The sequence below is a fragment of the Lissotriton vulgaris genome, chromosome 5 (genome assembly GCF_964263255.1).
Source record: "Lissotriton vulgaris chromosome 5, aLisVul1.2, whole genome shotgun sequence".
Lineage (NCBI taxonomy): Eukaryota > Metazoa > Chordata > Amphibia > Caudata > Salamandridae > Lissotriton > Lissotriton vulgaris.
In genome coordinates, this window is record NC_141693.1 from 1919963731 (window position 1) to 1919981781 (window position 18051).

Here is an 18051-nt window from a genome sequence, read left to right on the forward strand (position 1 = left end):
CATGAGAAAAACCAATAGGCATATTATCAAGAACGGCGTTAAAATTATTGCCGCTTTAGCGGCAGGAAACTGCCGCTAAAGTGGCGATAATGGGCTTGATAATATGCCCTTGTGAATTTCCATAGAAACCCAGGTTCTGGTGTGAACCTGGGTTTATATGGGAATTCACAAGGGCATAATATCAAGCCCATTATCACCACTTTAGCGGCAGTTTCCTGCCGCTAAAGCGGCAATAATTTTAACGCTATTTTTGATAATATGGCCCCAAGTGTTCACAGGAGAGGTTCAAGAACTGAAACACATTTCGTAATGAGATGGGTATCTATAGTATGATTATTGGTGATAGTGTTGGAGTTATAGGGGTTGGGTAGAAAGTTTAGAATTTATGAACTAAGAGTTAATACTCAGAATATCCTCTCAGCATAAATTGTGGTGACAAAATCAACAAATTAATGAAATAAGATCCTGGGTTAAGACAGAGGCAGTGTATGGCCTGTGGAAGGAAGCCGACACTGGGTGCTATGAAGTTGACTATGCGGTCACCATCTCCCATAGCATTCTAAGGTTTCTAGTTGTTCTAAGGTGGTTTAGAAGGAATAGAAAGGGGGTGAAAAAGAACATTTGAAAACATCCTTCATCCTGGTATAATCCTGGGAACTGAGAGGCCATAGCCTTTGTAACTAGTGTTTTCATAAAACAGGCTAAAAAGTTACATTTTCCCCAAAAGTTACTATATTGGTAAATCGACTATTAAGTAAATGTGACATCTCACTCAGTGTATAAATAGGGTGACATTTACCCACAGTACTGCTACCTGTGCTGTATCTATCAAGGGAACAGGCACCTCATAGACCGCAGCGGTACAAACTGCACAAAGAGCCTGAACAGTGTGGGGCTTGTCAAGGAAAGCTACCCTCAGGCTTACAGATATGTAGCAAAGGTAAGAGCATTGCAAGCTACTCTCTCAACAGCATCCCATCCAAAAGACTCAATAAAGCAGAACTCTATAATAAATAAAAGAATATAGTAAAATCTAGAAGTCCACAATAATTAAGAGATTTATAATGAAGTATTTTAGAAAGTCTACTGTTCTGCTACCGCTATAGGTGAGCACTGGGTTTGTAGTTGGTAAATCTTACATGTGCCATGAGATACTGGCATTCCTTCCATCAGGAGGCACATGTGAATGGCTGCACTCCATCTGACCTGTGATCTGCCTCAGAAGAGGTGTGCGGCCAGCAGTTTGGTTGACCTTCAGTTAAAAAGTTCTAAATGCACAGAAGAAAATGACAGACAAGCAATTCTGTTATTGTAAACCAGTAATGTAGGATGCAAGGGGAAAACCTCACACATTAAGCTGAGTGGTAACTAAATCTGTGGGGAATTTGGAAAGTGTTTGTTGGAGGATTCTTTGTTGTTGATTCAGAATTATGCCTTCCACACAGGATTATAGGTATTACATTTCACAGAATCATCCCCTAAGCTGGCTAAATACAAACTGAAATTATGAATGTTAAAGAAGTGTAAGAAATTGTGTGCTTCAAATACATCACTGATGTTTACATCATTTATTTCTAGCATTTCTCAGAAGAGCATGGTGGCCACCAGGTCTGAAGTCCTATGAGATATTCCCTTCGCGTTTGCCTGCAACAGGAAGGAGCAGGAACTAACAAAAGCTTCTTATTGTTCAATACAATCATTAATGTAATAATATAATCAACAGATTTATGTTGTCATAAGTAAGATGTTTGCAATTCATATATGAGAAATTCATTGTAACAGATCATGCTTGAATAACCAATGCATTATTTTCAAATTGGGACATAATTGTAACCCCTACATCCATAAAAGCCTAACAGATGGCAACCACTTAAAAACAGAATTGCAAAATTACTTTATTAAAACATCATATTGAATGACCTAGAGACCAAAGTAAAAGACCAACAAAGACTGAATACTGTTCTTCTTATTAAAACTAATGGTCTCAATGAAAGTATTGTTTCATTTTACAGAAAATTACCCATTATGTCATAGTTTGTTTCTCCAATGGGTGCTAGCATTTTTCCATGGAACCGGCTATATTTCGGAAAAATATCTGTGAAGGCCTCAAAGAGCCTATCTTACACAGATGGAAACGGTATTTCTACAGGAGAAAATGACTTTTGAATTTCATGATCCGTTTTACCCATATAGATTTTCTCATAGGTTTCATGAAACAAAATTAATGAGGATCAAAGTTGCATATAAAACTCTACTGCAAAAAAAAAAAAAAAAGTGGTATACGATCTAAGAACAAAAAATCCGCTATCAAGAATGATGTGTAAAGAAATCTTGGTAAACTTTCACTCCCTCTTAGGACATCGACTCCTGAGTTGTTAGCTTCGATATCTCTGCTAACCAGAGAACAAACTTTCATTACTACACAATTTCCCTTTCCATTTACACAATTGGGAGGATGACCTTTTCCCTAACAAAATCGACTTCTTGAGCCAGAGAGTTTGGCACTTGCTCAACCATTGCAGAGACATAGAATTATTCAGCAGGTCAACTTTAGCATCCCAATCAACAAAGGGAGAGATAGGGTTACAGGGCACTCTTAGTCCCCAGTCATTAAGCAAATAAACAAAGGAAGAGTGTCCGTCGGAGAAGCGTTCAGAATGGTTATAGCACGTGACATTTGAGGCCAGTTATAAGTGGTCGGATGGACAGACCAATTTCAAGAAAAAATACAGGATTTTTTCAGGAAACCCTCACTCACCCTAGTGGTGACATGCTTCATCATCGGGTCCACCGGGAGAGATCGAATGCCTCCCCTGTGTGCTGCGACGCCAGGAGACTGCGGAGCTGGTTCTTGTGAGGGTAAAGAGTGAAAAAAGGTTTAGTGAATTTAAAAATGTCTGAGTTTGTACCAAAAAATCATTTATTGGCTGGTCAACCCGACATATTAAAAACTAACTATGTGTAGGGAGAACTAACCAAATAAAATATACTGGTGTTTCCCTGTTAGAGAAAGGTCAACATGTTTCTGCCCGTGGTATGTGTGAATTTACAGGGCTTTCTTCAGGACCAGTTAGCGAGTGTCACCTTAACAGGTGTGGGCGCGCTAAGGCCCACCCTGCCAAAGGCGGTGAAAGTTAAAAATAGCACTATGTGTAAAAAATGGTGCATAAAAGATACAAACTAGTAAGTTTGGGGAATTACCTCTGTTACGAGGAACCTAGAAGTCTGTGGACAAAAGGTGAGACAAACAGACAAATAAAAGACATAAAATCAATCAATATTGATCTTTTTTATGGCAAATGATGCAACTTGGTGGCGTGACACGTGCTGGCATACCTATCAAAGGCCGTGGCCGAAATGAATGGGATACGAAGAAATAGTTGTGCCACAAGCCGGAGTGTTGGGCCTCAACTAGCGCTGAGGAGTGTAGTCCAGCGCGATCTGTTGCACGTTTGATATGGCAACAGTTTGATAATTGGAGACTTACAGTGTTAAGTCCATCCGTGCGAGAAGCCAGGAGAGGCTACCCGTTGTTACATGGCTACCTATAGTAGGGCGACGGGGAGATAATCCCCGAAGTGTTGAGCGAAATGGCAGAGCTACAGTGTAAATACCGGTAACTCTGCTGGCCGTGACTTATAGTTTTGATTAAGCACACAAATAAATGAGCGTAAAAGTGAAACAATCCTCACTTGTACACAAAGTGAACCACGCCCCATAGAACTCAGGAGGGGGGTGGGAGCGACAATGGCACACCCTATTTGGGAAGGAAAAAACAAACAAACACAGAGGATTTAGAGATCTGGCAGAATCTCGAGCACAAGACTTATCTTATTAGAAGATGTCCGGAGAAAGGTTCTTACGCCCGCAACGCTCTGCACCCTCTCGGTACCTAGCTGTTCCCTCGCTGGATCTCGTTGATCCTGAACGAAGGGCGAGCCCGGTGTTATGAGGGAGGTGACAGAGCACTGGCCAATGGGAGCTGGTTATTCGAAGCGAGGCTTGGAATGCAAGTCCCGTAATCCCGCGAGAGGTGGGTTCAAGGCGGGGTTTCATTGTGGGTTGAAAATGAGGCTTGAAAAGCAAGCCCTGGATTGAGTGACTTGACAATGAGGCTTGAGAGGCAAGTTTGGGTATAAGCTATAGTGACAATCATAGCCAAAGTACCCTGACTAGAGATAATGCAAAAGGTTGTCACTGGTAAAAAAAAGGGGATACTGGTACAAAAAATGGTTATTGTATTCAAAATAAATACTGGAATCTTGACACAAAGTATGTTAGAGTTATCAGCTTTATGTCTCAGGGCTGGTGGAGGCAGAATTTGTCGAGTATGGTATCGAGTTAAAATTATTCCATATTACTGCAGAGTGGATGCTCAGTGTACTAAGAGCCCTCAGAATACGTGATTCTTGAGACATGATTTTCATGGTGTTAAGGATCATCCCAGACTCGGGGTGCTGAAGAGAGATAAAATGCAGTATTAGAATAGAAAGTCACAGACCTGACTCGTGATAAATCTAATGTTTGAGGACACTAGTCCAAGGTATTTGGTCATTCAGCCCATGAATGTGGGTAATGAGTCTGTATACCCAGCGCTGTTCTTTCTCAAACAGGATGCTGTCTTTGTTCCTGGGGTTGCTGACCTGTTCGATGACTGTCCAGGTCATATCATTTGGGGTGTGATGTGCCTGCAGAAAATGTTCAATGAGTTTGGTGGTCACTTTTTTACAACGAATGTTGCTGCGGTGTTCGCCAATGCGTGTCTTTACTTTTCGTGTTGTCATTCCCACATAGCGTTTCGCACATGGGCAAGTAATCAGATAGACAACATTAGCAGAGTTACAGTTGGTATGGGATTTTTGAATCCATACTTACCGGGTTCCAAATTGAGTTGTTTAGTATGGGTGGTAAGATGACAAACACTACAGTCAGTACAGGGAAAATGACCAGTAATGGGAGGCAGGTGCCAGGGTTCTGTAACAGACCCAGTGAGTGTGGATGATGTTGAGCATGGTAAAGGTCTTGTATGTACCAAGGCATCTTTGAGGCTCCTGCCCTTTTTGAAGGAGAAGAGGGGTTTCTCCCAATCGCTCATGTTGCTTGTGATTATTCTCCAGTTTTTATTGATTGATTTCTTGACGTTATCTGAGAGGGTGCTATAGGTGGTTACACATGTGAGTGGCACCTCTGTGTTTGTCTTCACATTCTCCTCAAGGAGGGCATCGCGGCGTTGATTTCGTGCCCGGGTCTGGCCTTTGTTGAGGATTCCTTGCGGATATCCTCTTTGTTTCAATTTTTCGGTCAGTTCTTTGGCCTGGGCTTTATAGTCAGTAGTGTTACTACAATTCCTTCTCAGGCGAAGGAATTGTCCATAGGGCAGATTTTCTCGCAGGGGTCTTGGGTGGAAACTACTGAAGTCCAAAAGATTATTTTTTGCTGTAGGTTTGTGATGAGTCACAGTGGTGAGAGATGTTCCCTCTATCCTTATCACTACGTCAAGGAAGACAATTGATTCTTTGCTATGATTATGAGTGAATCTCAAGTAAGGGTCAAGGGTATTGACCCAGCTCAGGAACTGAGTAAGACTGTCTTCATTCCCTGTCCACAGGAGGAGAATGTCATCAATGTACCTCCTCCATAATCCTATGGAGGAGGCAAAGGGGTTTGTTGTAGGTAAAATGTGTTTGGTTTCAAAATCATACACATACAACCCCACTATGCTAGGAGCAAAAGTACTCCCTATTGAGGTCCCTGTGCATTGGAGGTATAGTTGTCCTTTATATTTGAAATAATTTTCTCTGAGTGCCATCCTTGCACATTGTAGAATGAATTCCTTTGGGGTGGTGTACTCCCAGTTAACTGTGTCTAGTGCTTTTGCCAGTACCCGTAGTGTTTCCTCCAGTATAACAGAGTCTTGTGCAAAAGAGATGTCGTTGAGTAGTCTGAGTAGACTTTTTGTGTCCTTAAGGTAAGTGCTGGAATTCTGCACTATCGGTTTTAGATAGTGGTCGCAGAAAGTAGATAAAGGTTCCAACACTGAACCGATACCAGACACGATAGGCCGACCTGGAGGTGGTAGCACATTTTTATGTGTTTTTGGCAATGTATAAAAATAGGGGATCGTTGGACCTCCTGCCATTAGGTATGCAGCTTCATGTGGGGAGATATGCTCATTAATCTCCGCCTCTCGTACAAAAGTTGCTATGCGTGTTTTCATTTCTGCGGTCGGGTCTGTAGAGAGGGGCGAGTAATTGGTCCTATCATTCAAGAGTGTCATGCACACTTTATCATATTCAGAAGTATCCTGAATGACAATCCCGCCGCCCTTGTCGGCTGGTTTAATGGTAATTTCTCTGTCATTTTTTAGACTCTCCAGGGCTTTATGTTCCGCAGCCATGAAATTGTTAAACCGCTTAGGATTTTCAGTGGTTTCTAGATCTTTCGTAACAGCCTGTTCAAAAGCAGTAATTGCTGCAGGTAAAAGCCTAACAGATGGCAACCACTTAAAAACAGAATTGCAAAATTACTTTATTAAAACATCATATTGAATGACCTAGAGACCAAAGTAAAAGACCAACAAAGACCGAATACTGTTCTGCTTATTAAAACTAATGGTCTCAATGAAAGGATTGTTTCATTTTACAGAAAATTACCCATTATGTCATAGGTTGTTTCTCCAATGGGTGCTAGCATTTTTCTATGGAACCGGCTATATTTCGGAAAAATATCTGTGAAGGCCTGTTTTACCCATATAGATTTTCTCATAGGTTTCATGGAACAAACGTAATGAGGATCAAAGTTGCATATAAAACTCTACTGCAAAAAAAAAAAAGTGGTATACGATCTAAGAACAAAAAATCAGCTATCAAGAATGATGTGTAAAGAAATCTTGGTAAACTTTCACTCCCTCTTAGGACATCGACTCCTGAGTTGTTAGCTTTGATATCTCTGCTAACCAGAGAACACACTTTCATTACTTAACAATTTCCCTTTCCATTTACACAATTGGGAGGATGACCTTTTCCCTAACAAAATCGACTTCTTGAGCCAGAGAGTTTGGCACTTGCTCAACCATTGCAGAGACATAGAATTATTCAGCAGGTCAACTTTAGCATCCCCCTTTAACACCTCATGAATCCACTCCTCCCATCTTTTGCTAACTGTTGCAAAAACAGATATTGTGTGTTTGAGGTATGTGTGCTGTACACACACATGCTTTGCATACTCCTTCCATCTAGTGTTGGGTCCGGATGTTTGCAAGTTGTTTTGGTCTTCGAAGAAGTCTTTCCAATCACGAGGTACAGTGACTACTCCTTTCGGTGATAGTGCACATGGTCATCGACACCATTGTTAGATTGTTTTCATTTGCGAGGGTGAGAATGGAGTACGTAAGTGTAGAATAGAGATACCATACGTATGTATGTAAATAGGTAGAACTGCAACAACTATAGGTGTCCTGAGAAGCGGGTGGGCACATGTGAATCAACAGCTTTACATGCCAAGAGCAGATGATTATTAGTTAAGTAACATTATTCGTTCAAGGCCTGTGTGCTGTAGATACACATGCTGTGCATAGACTATAAAGCAGTATACTCCCCAAGCTGTGGTTAACCTGTAGGTGTTGAAGTTGTTTGAAATAGTGTCTTAAGCACTGCCTGGCCTACATCAGCGTGTTGTCTTGCTAACAAATCTACACAGTAGTGTTTAGTAAATGTGTGTGATGCAGACCATGTAGCTGCTTTACATATGTCGGCACGAGGAATGTTGCCTAAAAAGGCCATAGTAGCCCCTATCTTGCATGTCGAAGGCGCTCTGGGGGATGGATAAAGTCCTTTTGGCTTTAGCATAGAATATTTGAATGCATTTAAAAATCCATCTTAAAATGCCTGATTTAGAGATGGGGTTGCCTTTGTGAAGTGGTACAAATGCAACAAATAGTTGTATGGTTTTGCGAAAATATTTGGTCCTTTCCATGTAATATAATAAAGCCCGTCTAACGTCTAGCATGTGGAGAGCTCTTTCTGCCACTGAATCAGGTTAAGGAAAAAAACACAGGTAACACAATTGATTGGGTAATATGAAAAGCACAAACCACTTTGGGAAGGAATTTTGGAGTGTTGTGACAAACAACTCTATATTTATGAAGTTAAAAGAAAGGTTCTTCCAGGGTTAAAAGCATGTAGCTCATCAACTCTCCTCAATGAAGTGATAGCAATGAGGAGAGCAACTTTTCATGAGAGAAACTGTAGAGTACCTTTATGTAAGGGTTCAGTGGGTGGACCTATAAGTCTTGTAAGATTCCATACTGGTGAGGGTGGAACTCTTGGTTTCACATGGCTTTCCTCTTCGTGCGACCTTGTCGCTCCGCTCAGAAAGATCAAGGCGATTCGTCCATATGACGCGCATAAATGGTTCTCTCCTGAACTCCAAACACTTAAACTCGACCTCAGGCGGTCGGAACGTCACTGGAGACGGAACTATTGTCCCTCTTTGCGCGCCAAATACAAATCACTCCTTACTGAATATAAAAAAGCGATCCTAGCGGCTAAAACCACTTACTTCTCTGAGAGAGTAGCTCTTGCGGCCAATAAACCGCGTGAAATTTTCTCTCTGGTCCACAATCTTGCCACCTCTGACCGCTCTACCCCTAGCCTGGTTCCCTCACAGTCCCTCTGTTCCTCACTTAACGATTTTTTTTATCGACAAGATCGTGAAGATCAAAGCCAACATTCCTACAGTGCCTCAACCCCGTCCCATTTGTCCTTCCATCTGCCCCTCCTTTTCTTTTTCCTCTTTCCCTCCTCTCTCCACTGATCTATTTCTAAAACTTCTGGCCAAAATCAAGTCTGGCTCCCCCTTGGATTGCGCGCCAGCACGCATTCTTAAAATCCTCTTCACCAACTGTCCTGCGCCTCCTCTTGCTCTCCTTAACTCCTCTTTGGCTCTCGGATCTGTCCCCTCTTCCTTTAAATCTGCCATAGTCCTCCCTATCCTAAAGAAAACCGGTCTAGATCCTTCTCTTCCTTCCAATTTCCGTCCCATCTCTCTTCTTCCCTACCTCGGCAAGATCCTTGAAGCTCATGTTACTTCCTGCCTCTCCTCTTATATTGAGGAGAACGGCCTCCTTACGTCCCATCAGGCAGGATTCCGCCCGGGCCACTCCACGGAGATGGTGGTCCTCGCAGTCCTGGACGAGCTTAAGGGGAAGGCCGATTCTAACCTCCCCCAAGCCCTGGTCCTTCTCGACTTGTCCGCTGCGTTTGACACGGTTGACCACTCCATCCTACTCGACCGTGTCGGCGCAGCGGGCATCCGGGGCGTGGCCTTTTCCTGGCTGGCGTCCTTCCTTCAGGATAGGTCCCATGCAGTTCATCTTCCCGGTTTCTCTGCACCTCCCAGCCCAGTCGCCTGTGGTGTTCCCCAAGGCTCCTCTCTCTCTCCTCTCCTTTTCAATCTTTATATTCACCCCCTCATCACCTCTCTTCTTGAGCTGGGGGTCTCTGTGTATAACTACGCAGATGACCTTCAGCTCATCTTTGATCTTTCTTCCACCCCTGATTCTCTTCCCAAGTTCTGTTCCACTTTAGTTTTCATTTCTGACTGGATGTGCGCTAACCAACTGAAGCTCAATCCAGACAAGACGGAACTTGTTCTCACTGGTGGCCCCTCCAACCCCTGGTCCCCTGCACATTGGCCCCTTTCCTTTGGCCCCCCCCCTATCCCCTCTTCCTCTGTCCGCACTCTCTGTATCAAAGTCAGTCATGACTTATCTATGCACAGTCAGATCAGCTCTGTTGTGTCCTCCTGCTTTCTCTCTCTCTGCTTAATTCGGAAAATCTCACGCTTTTTTTCTACCGTCGCACTTAAATCCATAGTCATGGCCCTCGTCACCTCCCGCCTTGACTATGGGAATGGCCTGTACGTGGGCATACCTGCTTACGAATCCCGCCACCTACAGGCCATTCAAAATCAAGCTGCTCGCCTTATCCTCTCCCTCCCTAAATCTTCTCATATCACCCCGGTTCTCAAATCACTTCATTGGCTCCCTGTTCGTTTCAGATCCTTCTTCAAACTGGCCTGTCTAGCATTTCTGGCTCACTCCCGTTCTGCGCCCTTGTTCATTAACACTCTTGTCTCTTCTCATGCCCCTGTTTGCACTCTTGGCTCCTCCTCTCTCTCACTTCTTCACATCCCTCGCTTCCGTAAATCCAGAACGGGGGGCACCTGATTCTCGGTCCTTGCCCCCCAGTTCTGGAACAGCCTTCCTCTTTCTATTCGCTCCATCCCCATCTACACTCACTTCCGCAAAGCTCTTAAAACTTTCCTCTTTTCTCAGGCATTCCCTTCTTAATCTCCTTGGGTCCCCTCTGCTGAGTTCTTGATCAGGTCCCCAGCGCCAGGAAGCCGCTCGGCCACCGTGCGCTCTATTAAATATTTTATTCATTCATTCATTCTTGGTGGTATTACTTATTTCAAACCTTCCATAAAAGCTTTGATTACTGGAATTTTGAAAAGAGATAAATGTTGTCAGTTGTGCCAATAGGCAGCAACTGCTGTACGGTGATGTGTAAGAATAGATGTGTAAGCCAACCTTGTTAGTTGTAAATGTAACAGGTAACAGATAATATTTTGTATAGAAGCGTCTAGGGGATTGATCTTGTTATTACAACAGAGAACAACGGAACATGGCCAGAAGTTCTAGGTAGTTGATGTGGAGGCTTTTGTGATTGTCGCTCCACAGGCCCTGCATTGTGTAATGTTGGAGATGGGGACCCCAACCGGTGAGAGATACGTCTGCTGTTAGCACAGTCTGTGGAGTAGGGTCTATGAAGAGCTGCCTTTTTGATACATTTTGTGAGTTCCACCACTGCAGAGAGCAATGGGTGCGGCCTCTTACCAACACTAGATTGGTTAATTGACCCTGTGATTGATTCCACTAAACTTGCTAGACATCCTTGTAGAGGACACATGTGATGCCTTGCATGAGGAACGATGGCGATGCAAGAGGCCAAAAAATTCCCAGCAGTTGCATGAAAATTCTGGCTGGTAATGTTTGATTGGGTTGAAACTGTAGTACTAAAGACTCAATCGTGTGAATTCTGACTGCATTGGGAGAGGCTAGAGCTTTCAGAGTGTTGTTAGTAGCTCCTAGATAAGACTGCATCTATCACCCAGGCCCTCGTCACCAGCCGCCTAGACTACGGAAACACCCTCTATGCTGGAACCACAGTCCAGCTCCAGAAAAGACTACAGCGCATACAGAACGCCTCAGCAAGACTCATCGCCACAGCCACATCTCCGCCCATCTGAAGAATCTGCACTGGCTCCCCGTCAGCAAGAGAATCACAATCCGACGCCTCACCCACGCACACAAGGCTCTCCACGACGCATGCCCCAAGTACCTCAACAACCGCCTCACATTCTACAAACCAACCCGCCAGCTCCGCTCCGCCAGCCTCGCCCTGGCCACCGTCCAACGTATTCGCAAAACCACCACTGGAGGAAGATCCTTATCCTACCTGGCAGCCAAGACATGGAACTCCCTCCCAACCCACCGCCGGATGACTCAGGACCATCTCGCCTTCAGGAAGCAACTCAAGACCTGGCTGTTCGAGCAGTAGCGACCACCCCCCCAGCACCTTGAGACCCTAACTGGTGAGTATCGCGCTTTACAAATTCCCTGATTGATTGATTGTAGGACACAGGAAAGACTTTTGTGCATTGATGGTGAAGCCCAATCAATGAAGTAAGTGTATTGCTGTCTGAGTGTGTTGCACACAGCTTTGGTAAGTGCTGACTTTGATGAGCCAGTCATCTAGGTAGGGGAAGACATGAATACATTGTCTTCTTAGATGAGCGGGTACTGCTGCTAGACATTTGGTAAATACTGTGGGAGCAGTGGTTACTCCAAACCGAAGTACTTTGAACTGGTAATGCTTGCCTGCTATCACAAATCTGAGTATGTGCAATGAGCTGGATGAATTGGAATGTGAAAACATGCGTCCTTTAAGTCTAGAGTAGACATACAATCTCCTTGCTGTAAAAGAGGAAGTACCTGTTAAAGGGTCACCATGTGAAAGTACTCTGACAGTATGCATCGGTTTAACTCTCTGAGATCTAGAATAGGTCTTAGTGAGCCGTCCTTTTTGGGGATCAGAAAGTTGAGAGAATAGACCTCTGACCCTTTGTACAGAAGTGGAACTGGTTCTATGGCTCCTTTCAATAAGAAAGATTGCACCTCTTCGTCGAGGAAAACCAGGTGGTCTGGTGACAATTTGTGCAAACAAGGTGGAATATTTGGAGGATTCGTGGTAAGCTCCAGGCAATAACAATGTTGGATAATTCCAAGCACCCATTTGTCGGTTGTTATAGATTCGCAAGTGGGGAGAAAGTGTTGAAGTCTTCCTCCGACAGGTGTGGAATAATCTGAGGGAAGCGTAAGGAAGTCACTGCTTATTAGGGAAAGGGGAGTTACAGGATGTGGTGTTTTTACCCCTACCTTTGGAACTGTTCCCCTATAACATCCTCTGAAAAATCCTCTTGGAGAAGAGGATTGGTTGTTGCCCTTAAAGGAGGAAGTGTTTTGATCTAACGTTGTTGACTTGGACCCTTCCTGGTAAAAGGAGTGCCGAAAGGAACCTCTGTTTGAAGGAGACTGAAGTGCTCCCATAGACCTAGCAACTTAAGTGGCCTTTTTTCATTTTTTCTAGTGCTTGATCAACTTTGGGGCCAAAAAGATGTTGTTTATCAAAAGGTGTATTTAGAATGAATTATTGGACTTCAGGTTTAAACCCGGAAATCCGCAACCAGGCATGCCTTCTGCTAGTATTTACCTCTCTAGCTGCGGTGTCAGCAGCATCTACAGCACACCTTATGGGAGAGTTGGAAATTAATTTTCCTTCCTGGACTAAGTCTTGAGCTTTGGCTTTATGCTCATCTGGGAGATATTGTAGTAATTGTTCCATTTCATCCCAATGCACCCTATTGTGTCTTGCTAGAATGCCCTGCGTGTTAGCAATGCACCAGTGATTGGCCGCTTGTGCAGCTGTACGTTTGCCAGAAGATGAGTTTTGAGTCTTTATCTGGGGGAGGATCATCCCCCGAAGTTTGATAATTAACTTGCTTACGAGCATTAGATACAACCAAAGAATCAAGTGGCCATTGCCCTTTAATAAACACTGGATCTGTTGGGGAATATTTCTTGTCGACTCTAGGAGTGAGGATTTGTGCACTTACAGGGTCTTTAAAAATTTCGTCTGCGTGCCTCATTATACCTTTGAGCATAGGGAGTGTCTGGCTCGACCTGTGTGTGGTTCCTAAATCGCAAATAGAAAGTCCCCCATAAGGATTCTTTGTGGAACTCCACCCCATGGTATTGTGTAGCTCTGGCAATTAGTTCTTGGTAAGAGAAATTGTCTTCAGGTGGATATGGCTTGGCAGAGTAAAGGTCAGGATCATTATCTATTGGGGTGCCAATTGTATAATCCGTCCATAGATCCACTGGTAAATGTGTGTCTCCCTCATTCGTATAGTCTCCGCCATGGTGAGATAATGGAGAGTGATAAGGTGTAATATGTAAAGTTGGGGAGGAGGGAGGAGGAGATGATGGTAGTGGATGGAAAGGGCTAGTACCAACATTTTTCTTTTTCAAAGGGATTTTATAATGACTATCGTCATCAGAAAGCTTGTGCTGGGATGGTGCCTTGGCATGAATATGTCCTGTGTTATGATCAATATAGAGTTTCTTTTGTTTGGGATCCGGTTTGGATGGTACAATGCATTTTTTGGGATCCGAAGGTGCTGAAGGGACTTCGTTGGTTTTCAGTACTGGAGGTTTATGAACAGAGATGGACTGACCTTTTGGCGCAGAATATTTCGGCTCCGAAGGTTGTTTGCTAATTTTCGGTGACGAAGGTTTCGGTCCAAACCTACTTTGTGGTTGGTACCAGAAGGTTTTGGCTCCAAAGTGGATTTGGCCGACTCGGCCCGGGCCGGAAGGCTTGAAAGTATGTTTCGGTGACGAGCCGAGAGGCAGAGCGTCAGAAACATTGTCTCGGTGCCGACCTTGGCCAGAAGGCAGAGGTGAGTCCGAAGCATTAGATTTGTTAGGGATGGGTGGATGGGCAAGGGGTCTTCTGTACTTACGTCACCCTGTCCCTGCGGAACATCATCGACTTTGAGGTCTATCTCCAACTCTGAATTGGAGTCCGACACTGCAAATACCTGTTCTTCCTTGACCGCTGTGGGCTGGCGGGTCATCTTGCTCAGAGTCTTCACCAAAGATATCCGGCGTGTCGCCGATATACCGGTGCTGCATCTCCCAGCGTTGAGCCTGACTATCACGGAGAGTTTTCTTGGATTGAACAGAATTGCACGCATCGCAATCTTGTTCTCTGTGCTCTGGAGACAAGCGCAAGTTACACACCTGGTGCAAGTCAGTACGCGGGTACTTGGAGTGGCACCAGTGGCAGAGTTTAAATGGAGTCCGGTCCATCCACGAAGAGCCGGACTGACGCGGTTAGACCCGAAGGCCGCCAACAAAACTTTCCATTTCATTTAACTGGAAAGGTGGAAACACGCTCGAAACAATACCGTTAAGGGTAGAGTGGATTGCGTACCGAGGGGAACTCGAGAAACTATTCCAAACCAGACCGCATAAATATACGTCTGAACCCAATGGCCAAAAAAACAATCTAACAATGGAGTCAATGACCATGCGCACTATTACCGAAAGGAGGTGTCGCCGAGAACAGATTCTTACTCGGTAAGTAACATTATCCTTATCAATAGCAGTTTTCTATCATTATGCTCAAACGCAATACTCGATTTAAGTGATCTAGTAGATACAATTGAGAGATAATAGTGCATCTGCATAGAATTTTTGGGGGGGAGTTTTATATAGCGTGAACTAGATCCGAAGGTATCGGAGCACTTTACATGAGTACCAGTCACGTTGCAGATGGACACATTCATTTTTTTGTGTTAGGCACGGGAGATTAAGTGATTTATCCAGAACCACAGGAAGTTGAGCGTCCCTGTTGAGACTCGAACGCGGTTCCCCAGCTTCAAGGCCGAACGCCCTAGCAGATGGCCACATCCTCTCCCCAGTCTCCCCAATCTACAGTGAGCACTTACTTGATACTTTGATAGTTCCTGTTGTTATTAGAAATACTTGAAACTTATCCTGCAGGAGATGTCTATCCAATTCTTCATGCCTGTTATCAAAACAAACAATCACCTAAATTGTCAAGTTAATTAGATCTAAAGAGTGAAAGCCAGATGTCCTGTCTCTAAGCAGTAAAGAAATGTGGGATTTGATGTCATTTTATATTCTTATTTAAGAAATCCTGATAAAGTGATCTTTTTAGCCTTGAAATCTGTCAAAATTTCAGCTAATGACAGATTATACTAAATAAATATTTGCACCTACCCACTCAAGGCACCACAAAGGCTAATTCTTATCTTTAGGAAAACCTTCATGGTCCACACTACACTCTCCATGTGTGTGTTAATTTCACCTTTATCCAACAATAAGATTAATTCATTTGGGATAGTCGCTCACCTATGACAAGGAGTATCTCTATAAAGGTGGCCCAAAGAATGATCTGTTACCCCTGGAGAGTGTAAGAGTATGAAACTTGAGCAATGTACCTCCAGATCAGGTAGCACAAAATGTCATTTTAAATATGCAGGCCTACTGGTTTTGTCAAGAGGAGGCCACATTAAGGAAACAATAATCAAATAATGGGATTCACCATCAAAACCAATAATCAGTGACCATATTTGAATGGATTAATTGTGGATATAAGCATTACACCATTAATAAATTATCATAAAGTATTTTAAATAAGGCATTTAAAACACAAACAGGTGTCAGTGTCTTTCTTTTACACTGCTCAGGCAACACAAAGCTGCCAAATGCCCGCTACTAGGAGGCCCTGCACTGCTCAGCTTCTGTATAGAAGTACAAGCTTCAGGAATGTTTGAGATCAACATAAACCTCTCCTGCAGTCACAATCTCAAGGTCACGAGGCCCTTAGGACAATTTTAACAGCCTGTTCTGGGGGAGGCTGCTGCACCGCTTGCTGCCCCCAAAACATCTTGAGGAAATGTTGGTGGTGCCGCTACCCATTTCGAGGAACCACAGCCACAAGAGAAATATGTAAATAGGCCCACGTGGGGCATTAAGGAGGCGGTCAGCTGGGAGCAGTGAATAGTGATAAGCAGATTTTCCCATTGTGCTAGTGCACTTCACACCCTCATACTGTGTTCCTTCTGCTCTGTTTTTTGTTTGTGTGCCCCAGACCCACCGCGGTCACCCAGATACCAATTTCAATGTTTGGGGCAGTGTGGGGAGCCTATTGTTTGCTGCCAAAGTCAACTCCCCTCCCGGCTGGCACTGCTGGTTACCAGCATGGAAACCAGCCTCTTCATCCTTGGGTAAGGTGTGAAAGCTGCAATGCCATCCCATTCCCCCAGACACAAGCATGGGTAGCACGGGTGGCACACAGCCACTCGGGAGAGAGCATGGTGGTGCTTCACCCTTTCACTCGTTATCAGGATCCGCGGATGAGGTCCCTGGCCCAAATCAATATTGTGCCAGTCCTCCTTGTTTGTTCTTGGGATTGGGTTCAAGGGCCTGCCGTATATATGCTGGCTATTCCTCCCTTTGTTGCTCGGCCCCTGGTCAGATGGGGCCCCAGGAGGTCAATCTGGATTTAGGGGAGAATTCCTCATAAACACTTTCTCCCCCAGAAAAAAATGTGATTCTGCACCAGACCTGTGGCCCTGTCCACTCGTATTCTTACAAATATAGAGGAGTGCTGTGCAATCATTTTCGCATTGTTCCTTGTTTAGGGTCAAATGTCATATTTTTAAAGATGCAAATCCCTAGCCCCCGTGGGCCAATTTTCTCCAGTGTGGGCTTGTTTTACTCCTGATGGCGAGCCATCAGGAGCATTTTCAATAAGCCTCCTGGTCTTTAACGGATTTGCTGGCTTCCTGCAGCAGCCTTCTCCTCTGTCTACTTTCTGGTGCTCCTCTCCTTCTGGTGGTGGCATATTGTGCATCGCATCTGCTACAAGCCAGCTAAACCCCTTTCTACTAGCACCCCCATGTCCAAGATTCTCCAGCAGTCTTACAGACCACCTGGGATAACATTGGAGTCCAGGTGTTCCCCCAGCTGGTCCACCAGTGCAGAAGGGCACCAGCACCACTAGCCCTGGAGAAACCCATGCTAGTCGTAGGGTCATCTGGATTCAAAATCCTTAGTCCATCTTGACAGGCCTCAGGTGATTTCTCTTTCCAACTGGTCCTTCTTCTGCTGTTCCTAGGTCTCACAGTCTTCTTCACCTTCTGTCCCTTGTGCAGGGATTTTTAGGTGGAAGTGAAAGTTCCAGATGGCAGGCCCCCTGTATAATCCTAGGATCCCACGTCATCCCTCCACCCCTGTCCTTGACCTCCACCACATTCTGGGACTATCCAACCTGGGGCCATCAAGTTTTCTCTGAAAAGAACTCCTGTTCCCATAGCCGCAATCACTGACTGACGCCTTCCCCCCAAAATGTTAAAGGGAATCCCCTCTTGTATTGGCTGCAGATGTCTGGGCTTCCTCCTTTGTTTATTGGGCCTGGGATGTCCCTGCCCTGATGCAGTGTTACAAGATAATTGTCAAATGCAGAGTTTTCCTCTCCACCTCTTCCTTCTCAGGTACTGAGTCATTCATTGCTAATTGCTCGTTTTCTCTGGGGAAAGTCTCTGTTCCCGCTGCTGGGGAGCAGAGTAATTAACTTGCCATAGTAGTGGGGACAAAAGCCTGGAATCTGATTATGAGCTTAGCCAAAGAAATGTGACAGTTCCTGAATTCTCATAAGCCGTTGGTTTAATGTGCAGTGAACAGCAAAAATAAACTCTGCGTGCATGTTTTACCCCTGTTTGACATCTTGCTTGACTGTGTAGGCCTTAGTGGAGCAAAACAGCACTTTAAGACAGATTTCGCCTATGTGTCTAATACAGTGAATGCACTACAGATTTACCAGTAAAAGTTACCAA

The 18051-nt window shown here is 44.4% G+C and overlaps 1 protein-coding gene across 1 annotated transcript in view; it reads left to right on the forward strand.

Moving 5' to 3' along the window:
- LOC147717723 (pyrin-like) overlaps positions 1-2258 on the forward strand; it is a 141900-nt gene extending 139642 nt beyond the window's left edge. Inside the window, exon 11 of the mRNA XM_086919875.1 lies at positions 1579-2258. The gene's annotated coding sequence lies outside the window, so the exon portion shown is untranslated. The remainder of the gene's footprint in view (positions 1-1578) is intronic.
- The last annotated feature ends 15793 nt before the right edge of the window (positions 2259-18051 follow it).